Source organism: Myxocyprinus asiaticus, chromosome 5, assembly GCF_019703515.2.
Source record: "Myxocyprinus asiaticus isolate MX2 ecotype Aquarium Trade chromosome 5, UBuf_Myxa_2, whole genome shotgun sequence".
NCBI classification, from domain to species: domain Eukaryota; kingdom Metazoa; phylum Chordata; class Actinopteri; order Cypriniformes; family Catostomidae; genus Myxocyprinus; species Myxocyprinus asiaticus.
Window position 1 is genome coordinate 9,835,988 of NC_059348.1, and position 12,919 is coordinate 9,848,906.

A 12,919-nucleotide genomic window follows, 5' to 3' on the forward strand; every position below is an offset into this window, starting at 1 on the left:
ATGAAAAAAAATTACAGAAGAGGTGAAAGGATGGGGTCATTCTGTGAAATCTGTGCCTTTTTCAATTGAAAAATGTGATTTAAAATTTTCAATATTCCATTAGAGAAGAATGTCTTTAAGAAATTGAACCATGTCATTGCAAGCTTAATTAAAACAAATAATAATATATGGGTCATTGACCAATAAGGTAGTCTGAGGTGTTAAAAATAAGAAATCTTTAAAAAAAAAAAAAAAAAATCTAGTTAAAAACACTTATGTCAAGTTCTTAGAAATGTCATTTTTGTGTATAGTTTCATAATTATATATATATATATATATATATATTAGGGTTGCGCAGTATACCGGTACTAATGGAATATCGCGATACCAAAAAATGTAAAATGGTATGATATCATCTTTTTATTTTCTGTACCATATTACAGTATGCTGCCATTAACAAAATGTAATGTAATGTGAGAGTTTTGAGATTAAATCAAAAACCATTTCAAAATAATAATAAAAAAAGCCTCTATATGGCCAAGTGTGATGATTAAACAGCAGAAGGATGTAATATAATGAAATAAGTCACATGCGCTGCGCACCACAGTATGCACGAGGTGCCTCTCTGCCCTGTCATCTCCTTCACACACACACACAGGCACGCACACAAACACAACACAAATGCAACACACACTACTAATGCTTGATTTTCATGCAGTGTGTCCAATAGTATCCATCTGCAGAGCAACAGATCAGTGTGTTAAGTGTATAAACGGCTGTGAACTCTCAAATGAACCCTTTCTCTGTTTTGCAGCTTGAAGATTTCAGATCGTGAGTCACGAGAAATTTAATATAAGGAACTCTTCACAAACAGGAAGAACTTCAAAGATCTTTCAAAATAACAGTCCCGCTGAAATTAGATCTCTATTCAACTGATTGCATGAAATTGAAGACATTACGACAGAAAAATATTACTACTGTATAAAATATATATTCAAAGCAGTCGCAATAATACTCATAATAACATTAATATAATATTAAATGGTTATATTATTAGTATTATTATCTGTAAGCAATATCACATAAGCAAGTTTACTGAATATCAGCATGTTGTGATTCAGCCATGGCAGCCTTTTGCCTCAGTTAATCAAATTGTTTTCATTTAATGTTTTCATTAATACTGTAAAGCTCTGTTGTGCATCTTTTTTTAAACCAATAATTATAATATTATATATACACATACTTTTCAACAATGTGTGTGTGTGTGTTATATTTTCATTTGATTAAAGCTGTACAGTATGTATTTGATTAAACACAATTTGATCATAACATTTAATTAAAATATTTAACATGCAATCCAGAAAAATTAACAGAAAAGGCATAATTTGTATCTATAAGACTTTATGCAGTTCTTTTAGACAAGTAATCTGTGTTATTTCATCAAAAATCTGAGTTTTTTTTTTATTTGTTGTTATCAAGTTAAGGCAGTTGCACACCGGACGAGAATCCCACGCTGCGTCGCGTCTAGGACACGGCACAGGTATCAAACATGGGGCATGTCCATGTGGTTCACGTGGCAGACAGTACACACCAAGTTACCAAGGTTTTTCCCTTCTTCAACAATGAAGAAAACTAGAGTAAATAATCTATGTCTATTGATCATGATTTGGGCTGAATTTAATGGAAAATTTGTGAATTGCGCTCCGAGGCGCAGCAGAAATTTGAGCAACCTCCAGAGTTGTAGCTGGGCGCCACCGACAGACACCGAGTGGCAGTGGCGATGTGCATACCTACATTGAAAACAGTTGTTTCAAATTTTAGTACGGTGTGCAACCCCCTTTAGTATCCCTAAATATGAACCCTAATATATATACACACTGATCAGCCACAACATTAAAACCACCCGCCTAATATTGTATAGGTCCCCCTCGTGCCGCCAAAACAGTGCCAACCCATTCTCACCACAATTGTACAGAGCGGTTATCTGAGTTACCGTAGACTTTGTCAGTTTGAACCTGTCTGGCCATTCTCTGTTGACCTCTCTCATCAATAAGGCATTTCCATCCACAGAACTGCCGCTCACTGGATGTTTTTTGTTTTTGGCACCTTTCTGAGTAAATTCTAGAGACTTTTGTGTGTGGAAAAACCCAGGAGATCAGCAGTTACAGCAATACTCAAACCAGCTCATCTGGCACCAACAATCATGCCACGGTAGAAATCACTGAGATCACATTTTTTTCCCCATTCTGATGGTTGATGTGAATATTAACTGAAGCTCCTGACCCGTATCTGAATGATTTTATGCACTGCAGCCACACAATTGGCTGATTAGATAATAGCATGGATGATTGTTGGTGCCAGATGGGCTGGCATTTACTTTAAGCCCCAGGAAAAATATCAAAAATAACTTCAAACTCGGAAATTGAAAATATGCTCCTAATAGAAGAGGTGTATTCAAGTAATGTTTTGTGTGAATTGCATTTATGTATTTCTGAATAATTGAATGCATCTGGACAAAAAGAGCATCATTGTATATGCATATACAGTATAATGTTCACTAAAACATAAAAATATACGTAATACTAGTCACATACCCATACTAAAAAGCTCATTTCCATGTGGGTTTTTGTTGTTGTTTGTTTTCAAAATCTACATATTTGTTAATACCCAAGGACAAGTTGGAAACACAGGGTGCACTCTAATGAAAAAAAAACAACAACTTATAAATACATTTACTGGAATATGCTGCCCTATCGTGAAAATTGCCAACAATATTAGGTCGTAAGGGTCATCAGCTATCCATTATTAAAATAATAATTTACACAAGTTAAAGAGGGAGACCAAATATTTCGCGGAATGACCCAAGAACAGTTTCTCAGTTTCTGTCGTGTGGAGAAAGAACATTTTATAACAAGGAATTTCAATTAAATATCACTGCACGTGCTGAAGGCTAAAACAGCAACCTAATGTGTTCACCACCAAAATCAACTTACCGGCCATCGCTAATAAAGCCAGAAAAAACCCAGCGTTGAGACGCATCTTCCTCCGGATCTTCAAACAGTTTCTGATGACTGAGCTCATGAGTGCGTTTGATGAATAAATAACAGTCCACTAGCTCAAACTGGTACGTAAGATTCTCAGAAGTGATTAGTGATTGACTCCTCGAGCTAAATCAATATCAGCAGAGTCACAGAGTGTTGCGCGCGCTGAAAGTAAAATACTGTGAACCGGATTGAAATCGGTTTTAAAGTGTGAGCGTGTTTGTTAGCACCACTAGATGGCAAACGTTACTAACTTCACTACCTTTGGTGCCTGTGAGGCACTAATTGGTCTTGAATGGCTGTTGAGAAAGTTTCAGTTCTAGGTCATCCTATTGGAAACATCTGTCACCTACTGACGGCAGAGCTATTACTTCAGAAGACTGGAGCTTGACATAAGAGGAAATCCGCCCATTAATCTCTTTAAAAGGATTTGAACAGTGCCTTATCTTATCACATTTAGTTAGTTAGTTAGTAGTAACCTTTTTGGCGCTAAACACTCCGTCCAGTAGGGAGCAGAAATACAGCAAAAGTCCGTTTGTTTGCCAACCATCTTAAGACGCCAGTAGAAACGTTTCTAATCAAGCTTAATTAACAAGAAGTGGAACAGCTGAATTCTTGACGATTTGCCCGTTTTTAAGATGAAAATGATGAGAGGTGAGTGAAACATTAATGATCCAGAGGCATCAAGAGTATACAGAGGAACAAAGAGGTTGGTGTCTTTATAAGGAACTCCAGACAGTTTTTGTGGCTGTATTCAGGGGCGATTCTAGCATTTCAGTCTTAGGGGGGACTCAGCCCCCCATGACACTATGAGATGTGCACCTATTTCAAGTATTTCACTCTTCATCAAAGATAGTGTTTTGTTTTTAAACCGTGTTTCTGTCATTCAAGATGGCCAGCTCATATTCATTCAGACTATTGTCATTTTCTAAAATAAAAACACTTGTACAGTTATAAAAAATAATTGAAACGGCTTAAAGAACCATTCAAAGAATAATTTATCTTCCGTTTATTAACAAAAATAGTCTTTTATGGAAAATCACTTTATATCAAACAACACAAAACCTATTATTACTACAATAAATGTATCATTTCATTTTAAATCATCACACTGTTATGCCAGTGGCAACAAATGAACATCTTTTGTGTGTTTTGGGTGAGTTATTAAACCACTGATAAAGCACAGAGTCATTCATGACAGAAACAAGTCTAATTATACTATATAAAATATAACATTAAAATCTACGTGTCTACTAAGAGACTTCAGCAGAGTATTTAAGCATCACAAGCATTTTCCCACAAATGACAAAGCATATCATTTTGTGAACTGCTGTGCATGACCATCCAATTTATCCAAAAAAGACAACATTATTAGCCTAAAAATAATTACAAGTTTTGTTTGTGTCCTGATGTCATTGGAATGTCATTAGTCACTTTTACTCTGTTCATCCAGCCCCTTTCTCTCCTTGAGATACATATGTATGTGTGTGTGTACACACACACACATGAACAGACACTATATTGCCAAAAGTATTCGCTCACCCATCCAAATAATTGAATTCAGGTGTTCCAATCACTTCCATGGCCACAGGTGTATAAAATGAAGCACCTAGGCATGCAGACTGCTTCTACAAACATTTGTGAAAGAATGGGCCGCTCTCAGGAGCTCAGTGAATTACAGCGTGGTACTGTGATAGGATGCCACCTGTGCAACAAGTCCAGTCGTGAAATTTCCTCGCTACTAAATATTCCACAGTCAACTGTCAGTGGTATTATAACAAAGTGGAAGCGATTGGGAATGACAGCAACTCAGCCATGAAGTGGTAGGCCACGTAAAATGACAGAGTGGGGTCAGCGGATTCTGAGGCGCATAGTGCGCAGAGGTCGCCAACTTTCTGCAGAGTCAATCGCTACAGACCTCCAAAGTTCATGTGGCCTTCAGATTAGCTCAAGAACAGTGCGTAGAGAGCTTCATGGAATGGGTTTCCATGGCCGAGCAGCTGCATCCAAGCCATACATCACCAAGTGCAATGCAAAGCGTCGGATGCAGTGGTGTAAAACACGCCGCCACTGGACTCTAGAGCAGTGGAGACGCGTTCTCTGGAGTGACGAATCACGCTTCTCCATCTGGCAATCTGATGGACGAGTCTGGGTTTGGCGGTTGCCAGGAGAACGGTACTTGTCTGACTGCATTGTGCCAACTGTGAAGTTTGGTGGCGGGGGGATTATGGTGTGGGGTTGTTTTTCAGGAGCTGGGCTTGGCCCCTTAGTTCCAGTGAAAGGAACTCTGAATGCTTCAGCATACCAAGAGATTTTGGACAATTCCATGCTCCCAACTTTGTGGGAACAGTTTGGGGATGGCCCCTTCCTGTTCCAACATGACTGCGCACCAGTGCACAAAGCAAGGTCCATAAAGACATGGATGAGCGAGTTTGGTGTGGAAGAACTTGACTGGCCTGCACAGAGTCCTGACCTCAACCCGATAGAGCACCTTTGGGATGAATTAGAGCGAAGACTGCGAGCCAGGCCTTCTCGTCCAACATCAGTGTCTGACCTCACAAATGCGCTTCTGGAAGAATGGTCAAAAATTCCCATAAACACACTCTTAAACCTTGTGGAAAGCCTTCCCAGAAGAGTTGAAGCTGTTATAGCTGCAAAGGGTGGGCCGAAGTCATATTAAACCCTATGGATTAAGAATGGGATGTCACTTAAGTTCAAATGCGTCTAAAGGCAGATGAGCGAATACTTTTGGCAATATAGTGTATGTTTATATAATATATATATATATATATATATAACAGTCATTGTAAAAAATTGGTCCTAAATGATCATAACATTGTATGCAAGTCATAAACTGCAAAAAATGTGTTCTTTCTGAGTATTTTTGACTTATTTTTCCAATAAAATATCTTGACATCCTTAAAACAAGTAAAAATATTAAGACTAAGATATTAAGTCTTGTTTTCAAACAAATGTAACAAATTTTAGTGGGGTTTCTGCTTAACAAGAAAAGATTGTGTGTTGTTTTACCTATTAAGATCTTTCTTACTGTTTTTCTTAAGATATTCTCGTGTTTTCACAGAAATCTAAAACCAGATAAATTAAGGCTACTATTTAATAAGATAATCTTATGTCATTTAGCTTAAATTGCCTTCATTTATCGAATGTTTAGATATTTGTATGTTTTTGGTGTACTATTTTTGTATGAAATAATCTAATTTCTATTTTTATAGCACTAAGTAAACACTTCAATTAACGATAAAAAAAAAAAAAAAGATACTTGGTATGTTTCTGGCAATAAATTGGAGGTCACCTTGATTTCTTTTCATTTTTGCAATTTAATATTTTAATTTTAGACCTGATGGAAGTGAAAGAGAAAAGTCAAGAACTGAATGAAGTGGAGGAGAAATGCCTTCAGAAAAGACCTCGAAGAACCAAAGCCAAAGGCTCTTTTGCATGCATTCAGTGTGGAAAGAGCTTCGCACGCAGTGATGGCCTGAAGAGACACTTGATAATTCACACTGGAGAAAAACCCTTTACATGCCTTCAGTGTGGAAAGAGTTTCACACGTAAAGAAATCCTGAAAGATCACATGAACATTCATTCAGGAGAGAAATTACACCACTGTTCTCAGTGTGGCAAGAGTTTCACATGGGCTTCAACTCTCAAAAATCATCTGCGCCATCATTCTGGAAACAAACCATTTAACTGTGATCAGAGCAGTCAAAACTTTCTTCCGGCCTCAGACCTGAAGAGATGCAAAAAAAGGAATGCAAATGAGAAGCGTTACTGGTGTGCTGTATGTATAAAAAGTTTTTCACGGCTGGACAAATGTAAACAGCACCAGGAAAAACATACAGATGTGAGTGCCCATATGTGCCTTGAATGTGAAAAAACCTTTACTAAAGCCTGCGACCTGGAAGACCATCAAAGAATTCATTCTGGAGATGTCAGCACACCAGGTAATAATGTACTACTTCACAACTTTAAAAGTTTTGTCCAAAGTTGTAGCAGTGACCGAAGTTTGTTTATTTACAACATTAATTACATGAAATTCAGATAAATTCCAAGCATGAAATCTCTCCCAAATATGTAGTTTTCATCTAAGAACATTCTTCGTGAAAAAGACCATGTGGTGATCTGAAATGGCACCGTTTTTGTAGTAATTTTGAGCATGTAATTTACTAATAAAGTAACCTAGCCTATTATCACCATTATTGTCCTCTTCATCAAACATCGTTAAGGCTAGGTTATACTTGTTTTTTCGAACACTGTTTCAGTGCAATAGCACTTAGCTTTTTTAAAGTACTCTTGTATAGTGAGGTCAACATACTGGCCTGTGCTGTGTCTCCCAAAAGCACCATAAGCCTAAGTAAATCGTAGAAACCATTGGTGCCAATGGTATCTAAGCTTGCGATACTTTTGAGAAACCTAGCCCCGGCCAATTATTTGTTGATAAAAGAAAGGGGAATCTGGTGTCCTCGTGGTGCAGTGGGGAATATGAGACAGGGTTAGGTCTGGGTATCAAGGGTGAGGTTCGATGGCCGCATGCTCTTCCCTCCTGGGTCCAGGGTGCGAGGGGCATGGAGGCGTTTTTAAAGGTGGAAGTTCATAATTGAACTATAAACTCTAAATTTCTTTTAAGAGTGTGATTTTATTTTGTTCACCCTGTTCTTGAAACCACCACAACACATTGTTTGTTTTACCTTGTGAATTTTATTCACATCAGATGATTGCAACATTCTCCAACATATTTGGGACAGTCTAGTGTTTACCGCTGTGTAACATCACAATTTCTTTTAATAACATTTAAGCGTTTTTGCACTGAAGACACAAGTCTACGTTTAGCAAATGGAATTTTCCCCATTCATCCATTTATGCAGGTCTCCAGCTGTGCAATTTTAAGGGGCCTTCGTTGCTGTTTTTGCACTTCAGATTACATATTTTTAATTGGAGACGGGTCAGGATTGCAGACAGACCAATTGCCACATACACACTGCAGTTAAATATGGTTGTCAGTTCACCTTCTTGTGCTTAATCCTGTTCTGTACACACACAGTTCATTAATTTACGGGAATGACAACCGCATTCTACAACCAAATAAACTCCAAAAAAAATTCAGGTAGTGACTACCGCTTGTGAGGGTTTCCACAAACAGAAGGGAAGGAGGACACAGGGAAGCAGGTTTTCCAGACTCAGGTAAGGCTTTTAATTGGCCACTTCAATGCTTTATAGCTTCACAAAACTCAACAGTCTCAGAGGCACGTAGGCACTCGAACTCATTAGCTTCATGAACTTAAAACACATTAGCTTCACAAATATAAATCAGTTTCCACGAGCCCTGTTGGCGCCCTTGTCTGCTTATATGCCACTCTCCCCATGCTCACTGGAATTAGAAACAGGCGTTAAACATAATCTAGCTCATGTGCAAGCACCCTTTCTCTCCGGACGGATGCTTGACAACGCCCCCGCTGCCACATATCCCCCACTGCCCGACTCAGGCCGGGGAGGCATCCAGCCTGTCTACCACTCCCCCCCCCCCCCCCCATTTCTGGAAAGGAAGTCGGCGACAGCCATCTGTGCTCCCAGTCTGTGGACCACCTTGAACTTAAACGGCTGAAGAGCCAGATACTAACGGGTGATCCACGCATTGGTATCTTTCATGCGGTGGAGCCATTGGAGTGGGGTGTGATCTGAGCAGAGGATGAAGACCCGCCCCCACAGGTACTACCGGAGAGTGAGGACCATCCAAATGATGGCGAGACACTCCTTTTCTACGGTGCTGTACTTTGTCTTCCTCAGCGAGAGCTTGAGACTAATGTACAGCACCAGGCGCTCCTCCCCCTCCACCACCTGCGAGAGCACGGCCCCCAGCCCTCTGTAAGAAGCATCCGTCTGCAAGACAAAAGGGAGGGAGAAATCAGGTGAATGTAAAAGCAGCCCCCCGCAAAGTGCGGCTTTGACCTGATTGAACGCCTGTTGACACTGCTTCGTCCACTGGACCAGGTCTGGTGCTCCCTTTTCAGTGAGACCAGTCAGCGAGCTGGTGACATCCGAATAATTAGGCATGAATCTTCTATAACAGCCAGCCAGCCCCAGGAATTGTCTCATCCCCTTTTTGGTCTTGGACCTCAGGCAGGTCGCAATCGCCGCATTCTTGTCAATTTGGGGACGCACCTGCCCATGACCCAAGTGGAACCCCAGAATCCACACGCCTAATTGCGCACTTCTTGGAGTCCCGCTCATCGCAGCGATAGAACCGCCCTCAGATGCTGCATGTGCCACTGCCAATCATTACTGTAAATTATGTAATCTAAATAAGCAGCGGCGTACTCCGAATGCGGTCTGAGGATGTGGTCCATGAGACGCTGAAACATAGCCGGGGCCCCAAACAAACCGAACGGAAGCATCACAAATTGGTGTAATCCAAACGGTGTGAAGAAGGCTGTTTTTTCACAGGAAATTGGTGTCAAAGGGATCTGCCAATAACCCTTTGTCAAATCCAGTATTGAATAAAAACGAGCAGTGCCCAACCGATTGAGCAACTCATCAACGCGAGGCATTGGGTGTGCATCACATTTAGACACCACGTTGACTTTTCTATAATCCACACAGAACCGTACAGACCCGTCGCACTTAGGAACTAGAACAACCTGGCTGGACCAATAGCTGTGGGATTCTGTTACCCCCATATCGAGCATTGCATCCAATTCTTCCTGGACAATTTTCTTTTTGTGCTCTGGCAATCTGTAGGGATGGCTACGTATCACCACCCCCGGCTCAGTCTCGATGTGGTGCTGGATGAGGTTCGGACAACCCGGTGCAAACTCCTGTTGCAACTTGGCAACCTCTGCGAGTTGACATGGTGAGAGGTGGTCTCTGCAAGTGACCGAAATTATTTTGTATTCACCTCCGGCCCGATCTCCGCCCTCTCCGGAACTACCGTAGCCAACATCACAGGGACCGCCTCCCTCCACAATTTCAGGAGGTTGAGATGATACTGTATACTTGATGTGCGCCCACTCTATTGGTTCGCTTTACCTCATAATCAAGATCCCCCACTCATCGTGTGACCTCAAAGGGTCCTTGCCACTTGCCGAGTAATTTGGAGCATGATGTGGGGAATAATACGAGCACTTTGTCTCCCGGTGCAAATTCCCGCAGCCAAGTTCCCCTGTCATACAGTCGGCTCTGTTGTTCTTGAGCTTGGAGCAAATTCTCCTGTGTTAGTTGCCCCAAAATGTGGAGTTTTGCTCTAAGATCAAGAATGTATTGAATTCAGTTTTTACTGGTTGAAGGTCCCTCCTCCCAAGCTTTGCGTATGACATCGAGCACGCCGTGCGGGCGCCGCCCATACAGCAGCTCGAATGGGGAAAACCCAGTGGAGGCTTGCGGGACCTCTTGTACTGCGAATAACAGGGGATTGAGCCATTTGTCACAATTTCTAGCATCCTCGTGCACGAACTATCGCCCCACCAGGCCATATGTTTGTGGATGGTAAATGCTGGTGCGGATTGATTTAATGCCCAGTAATTCATACAGCTCACCTAGTGTCTGAGACAAAGTTTGTGCCCTGATTGGTGAGGATTTCTTTTGGAATCCCCACCCGGGAGATTATTTTGAAGAGTGCCTCTGCAACACCGCATGCTGAGATGCTGCGTAGAAGCACTGCTTCCGGATATCGTGTTGCATAGTCCACTAGGACAAATACAAAGTGATGTCCGCAATGAGGTCCATTCCAATTCTCTCAAAGGGGACCTCCATCAGTGGAAAGCAAACGGGCGGCCGGTCCTCTCCAGTTTCATTGATCGAAAGAGCTGGCGGTACTGCTCTGGACTGCAGCCAACCCGCTGCAGGATGGACTTCTTCAGGTCCTCATAAACCAGGAGGTTAGCCGCTGGCAGTTGTTGAGCAGCAAGCTGGGCTTCCCCGGAGCCTGGCAGCCCACTGGTCACGCGTCTCGGATGATCCAATCACATGTAGTCAGGTGAGACAAATCACTGTTTACACCTGGTCGCTTAAGTGCGCTTTTGTGACAACTTGTGATCGTATTTGGATGGAAGGGACTCAGTTTCAAGATGACATGCATCAATCACTATGTCAGTGTGTTACTGCATGACATTAAAGTGCAACAAGAAAAGACAAAGAAAGCACGAAAAAAACGGCATGCTATTTATCCCAGATCTAGCTGAAATTTAATCTAAACACAAAAGCAACTGAGTAGAATTGTCTGTTATCTCTTTCATACATACGATCAAACTTGTGGGATTGGATCACAAAAAAACTATTACAATACTGAGGAAACGCAATCTGTTCTAACTATTTACACACAAATTATTGTATTGTTCTTGTACATGGTGAATGTTTGAATGATGCATTCAATGTGTAGGTTGGAAAAAGTATCTGAACCACTAAGCTAATGATATCAACAAAAGCTAATTAGAGGCAGAAGTTGAATGAAATGAGATTGGAGGTGTGGGTTAGAGCTACTTTGACTTATAAAAAGCACTCAAACATTTTGAGTTTGCTGTTCACAAGCATTTGCTGATGTGGACCGTGCCTTGCAAAAAAGAGATGTCAGAAGACCTATGATCAATGTTTGTTGCTTTGCATAAAGCTGGAAAGGGTTACAAATTTATCTTGAAAAGCTTAGATATTCATCTGTCCACAGTTAGACAAATTGTCTATAAATGGAGACTATTTAGTACTGTGGTTACTCTCCCTAGAAGTGTCCGACCAGCCAAGATGACTCAAAGGGTACACCGCAGAATGCCCCATGAGGTAACAAAAGAACCCTTTAGTGACACCTAAAGACTAGAAGGAATTACTGGAACTAGTTAACATCTCTGTCCATGAGTCTACTATAAAGAAAACATTAAACAGTTATGGTGTCCATGACAGGACACCACAAAGGAAGCTGCTGCTTTCCAACAAAAACATTGCTGCACGCCTGAAGTTTGCCAAAGACCACCTTGACTCTACACAACCCTACTGGTAAAACATTTTGTGGACTGATGAAACTAAAGTTGAATTGTTTGGGGTAAAAAGGGCACAACATTCCAAAATAAAAACATCACCTCAACGTTGAAGTGCGATGGAGGGAGAATCATGATTTTGGGCTGCTTCAGGGCCTGGACCACTTGACATTATCGAGGGGAAAATGAATTCCCAAGTTTATCAAGACATCCTACAGTATAATGTCAGAGTGGCTGTGTGCCAGCTGAAGCTCAGTAGAAGTTGGGTTATGCAGCAGGAGTTGGGTGATGCAGCAGGACAATGACCCTTAACATTGAAGTAAATCCACTACAGAATGGCTGAGTTGAAGCAGATCTGTAAGGAAGATCTGCAGCTACAGGAAATGCTTGGTTAAGTTTATTGCTGCCAAAGGATCAACCAGATATTAAATCCAAGGGATCACTTTTTCCACAGCACTGTGAATGTTTAATGGTATATGTTCAATAAAGACATGAAAGACTATAATTGTTTGTGTTGTTAGTTTAAGCACATTGTTTGTCTATACTTGTGACTTTGATGAAGATGATATCACATTATGACTAATCCAGCAAACCAGTTAATTCCAAAGGGTTCACATACTTTTTCTTGTCACTGTATATTCCAGTCTCTCTCCACTGTAGTTTCTCTCATCAGCTCTGTGGTCTCGGGATAACCGGTACATAACAGTCCATAGAGAGAGCACGCTGTTTAACAAAAGCCGCTTAGATGCGCATAAACAAAATGCAGCCATTCTGTCGACGACAGCTAATTAACATTGCCGGATAATAATACATATTTGGTGGATGATCTCTTTGCTAAAAAACAGCAAACACAAAATGGGTTTGTGACAAGGAGGAGTGCGTGGCCGGGCCGTGAGGGTGCAAGGCCGGCACTGAATCAGATGA